Raw genomic sequence first — 3,892 nt, forward strand, 5'->3', positions numbered from 1 at the left:
ATTTTTTTGCATAAATCGACGTAACTCGACGAAATACGTCGGGATTAATGGTTTATTTCCGTCCGAGAACGATTTTTAAAAACGGACCTATGCGGCCGGTCGTTCGTACTTAGAAAATTTTCGGACCGAACACTCTTTTTCGATTAATTCGTTAAAAAGCGTTATAACGTACGAATATTTTTCAAGAAATCGTTATAACTCGATAAAATACGTCGGGATTAAGCGTTTATATCGTCGGCAGACGGATATAAAAACGTTTGGACCGACACGACCGGTCGTTGGAACATAGAAAAATTCCGAGCCGGTACGTTGGGACTTAGAAAAATTCCGAGGGCGAAAAAGTTTTTTCGAGTTTATTCGTTTAAAAGCGTTACAAGGTATGAATTTTTTTACGGGAATCGTTCTATCTCTATTAAATACGTCGGGATTAAACATTTTTATCGATTTTTTCAAAAAATTAGCGTTCGTCGAACTGACACGACTGGGATATTTTTCTAATTTTTTCGTTAATTAACGTTACAAGGTATATATTTTTTTGCATATTTCTACTTATTTTAACGTATTGTAATTGATTATAAACTTATTTTTTGTCCGTATTCGATAAAAGAGTATGTTTACTGATGCAATTTTTCGGTGAAAAAAAAAATTAATTTTTTGGTAAAAATGCATTTCTATTATGTTAATAAAACGTCTGGTAATGTATTTCGATGGTTGGATATTGGCTTTGTATAGTAGTGATCGAGCGTTCGCGAGACTAAGTTCCAGCGTCCCTTCCGAACGGTACGTTGCTACGGAGGTTTTGCACCGTAAGCGCGCGGCCGCTAGCCCGGCCGGCGCCGGCCTTCCGGCTGGCGCTTTCGTATCTATAAGAGAGACGTCGAGCCGGACGGTTCGGTCGGAACAGCGTTGAGCGCGTGGCTATTCTACGGCCTCGGTTGAGAATTCAGTCACCGCTCCTCGAGTCTTAGTGTATTTTACGCTATTTCTCGACTGTTCCTCCGTTCTCGTTCTGGTTTTTTCTCTACACTGCTGCGCCGCGGGTCGCTGTCCTGGACGTAATGACCAAATATCGTGGCAAGGTTCCCCTGAGTCGGGAAGCTGGTGACCTGTGTGTACGTATTCTAACAAAAATTGTTAGATGCGTGTGTGCTTGTACTAACTGAGCATCGATTCATTCAAAAGAGTATAACCGTCTGCTTTCTATAAAAACTTCTGCTTTCGCAGAAGTATCCGATGAGGCGGTAGGAGCGTACTATCTTTGCGTAGTATGTCTTCTGCCGAAAATGTTCTACCGATTGAAAGAATATTCTTACGGTATGTCCAGCGCGACGCACTGGGATACGCGCTTGTTCGTTCAGCGTGAGGTGCGTATACGTGCTTTACCGCTAAGATATTCTAATAAGTCTTTTTACACGAAGACAGCATTATGGAAATGTTCCTTTAGAAGTACGATTCTAAACATTTTATATAAGACTATGAGAGAGAGAGAGAGAGAGAAGAGAGGAGGTGGAGTTGAGAATTACAAAGTGGCTGCGAGCGGCGTTCGAAGATTATTACTGAACTATGGGTGTATCTCGAACGTCGCTAGGAGATATATTTTATAGATATATCTATCTTAAGAACGAAAAGTCTCGTCGTACGGTGCTTACGTCCCACCTACGACACGAAGAGAACTTAAACGAAATTTATAAGAATTGTTATACGAATAAGATCCCTGGTTGATCCTGCCAGTAGTCATATGCTTGTCTCAAAGATTAAGCCATGCATGTCTCAGTACATGCCGCATTAAGGTGAAACCGCGAATGGCTCATTAAATCAGTTATGGTTTCTTAGATCATACCTACATTTACTTGGATAACTGTGGTAATTCTAGAGCTAATACATGCAAACAGATTCCGACCAGAGATGGTAGGAATGCTTTTATTAGATCAAAACCAATCGGTGGCGGATGGCTCGTCTGTCCGTCCATCGTTTGTTTTGGTGACTCTGAATAACTTTGTGCTGATCGCATGGTCATCTAGCACCGGCGACGCATCTTTCAAATGTCTGCCTTATCAACTGTCGATGGTAGGTTCTGCGCCTACCATGGTTGTAACGGGTAACGGGAATCAGGGTTCGATTCCGGAGAGGGAGCCTGAGAAACAGCTACCACATCCAAGGAAGGCAGCAGGCGCGCAAATTACCCACTCCCGGCACGGGGAGGTAGTGACGAAAAATAACGATACGGGACTCATCCGAGGCCCCGTAATCGGAATGAGTACACTTTAAATCCTTTAACGAGGACCAATTGGAGGGCAAGTCTGGTGCCAGCAGCCGCGGTAATTCCAGCTCCAATAGCGTATATTAAAGTTGTTGCGGTTAAAAAGCTCGTAGTTGAATCTGTGTGTCACAGTGTCGGTTCACCGCTCGCGGTGTTTAACTGGCATTATGTGGTACGTCCTATCGGTGGGCTTAGCTCCTCGCGGGCGGTCCAACTAATATCCCATCGCGGTGCTCTTCACTGAGTGTCGAGGTGGGCCGATACGTTTACTTTGAACAAATTAGAGTGCTTAAAGCAGGCTACCTTCGCCTGAATACTGTGTGCATGGAATAATGGAATAGGACCTCGGTTCTATTTTGTTGGTTTTCGGAGCCCCGAGGTAATGATTAATAGGGACAGATGGGGGCATTCGTATTGCGACGTTAGAGGTGAAATTCTTGGATCGTCGCAAGACGGACAGAAGCGAAAGCATTTGCCAAAAATGTTTTCATTAATCAAGAACGAAAGTTAGAGGTTCGAAGGCGATCAGATACCGCCCTAGTTCTAACCATAAACGATGCCAGCCAGCGATCCGCCGAAGTTCCTCCGATGACTCGGCGGGCAGCTTCCGGGAAACCAAAGCTTTTGGGTTCCGGGGGGAAGTATGGTTGCAAAGCTGAAACTTAAAGGAATTGACGGAAGGGCACCACCAGGAGTGGAGCCTGCGGCTTAATTTGACTCAACACGGGAAACCTCACCAGGCCCGGACACCGGAAGGATTGACAGATTGATAGCTCTTTCTTGATTCGGTGGGTGGTGGTGCATGGCCGTTCTTAGTTGGTGGAGCGATTTGTCTGGTTAATTCCGATAACGAACGAGACTCTAGCCTGCTAAATAGACGTAACTTATGGTATCTCGAAGGCCCCCGGCTTCGGTCGGTGGGTTTTTACTACCAACGTACAAACAAATCTTCTTAGAGGAACAGGCGGCTTCTAGCCGCACGAGATTGAGCAATAACAGGTCTGTGATGCCCTTAGATGTTCTGGGCCGCACGCGCGCTACACTGAAGGAATCAGCGTGTTTTCCCTGGCCGAAAGGCCCGGGTAACCCGCTGAACCTCCTTCGTGCTAGGGATTGGGGCTTGCAATTATTCCCCATGAACGAGGAATTCCCAGTAAGCGCGAGTCATAAGCTCGCGTTGATTACGTCCCTGCCCTTTGTACACACCGCCCGTCGCTACTACCGATTGAATGATTTAGTGAGGTCTTCGGACTGGTGCGCGGCCAATGTGATAAGCATTGCCGATGTTACCGGGAAGATGACCAAACTTGATCATTTAGAGGAAGTAAAAGTCGTAACAAGGTTTCCGTAGGTGAACCTGCGGAAGGATCATTAACGATACGATACCAAAAGAATTTGACTTGAACACATATAAAAACTATGAAATATATATCACAATGGTCGGTAAGGAGCCGTACTCCTCCTGTATCGACGAAAGTATATACGACGTATTAACAAGCTATATACTTTAACAAACGAAAACGCCAGGGAGCTTGGCAACCTCCGTTGGCACGAATAGAAATATTCTTAAGGAGGAGACGACCCTCCAGCTACGGAATTATACGAAGAGAAGGTGGCACTCTCTCTCGATCA

General features: G+C 45.1%; 1 non-coding gene across 1 annotated transcript; it reads left to right on the forward strand.

Annotated features, from left to right (window-relative positions):
• Nucleotides 1-1,711: 1,711 nt before the first annotated feature.
• LOC126876700 (small subunit ribosomal RNA) lies at nt 1,712-3,634 on the forward strand. Its single transcript, XR_007694449.1, has one exon. It is a non-coding gene; the product is annotated as a small subunit ribosomal RNA (ribosomal RNA).
• Nucleotides 3,635-3,892: the final 258 nt, after the last annotated feature.

Source organism: Bombus huntii, unplaced genomic scaffold, assembly GCF_024542735.1.
Source record: "Bombus huntii isolate Logan2020A unplaced genomic scaffold, iyBomHunt1.1 ctg00000090.1, whole genome shotgun sequence".
Taxonomy (NCBI): domain Eukaryota; kingdom Metazoa; phylum Arthropoda; class Insecta; order Hymenoptera; family Apidae; genus Bombus; species Bombus huntii.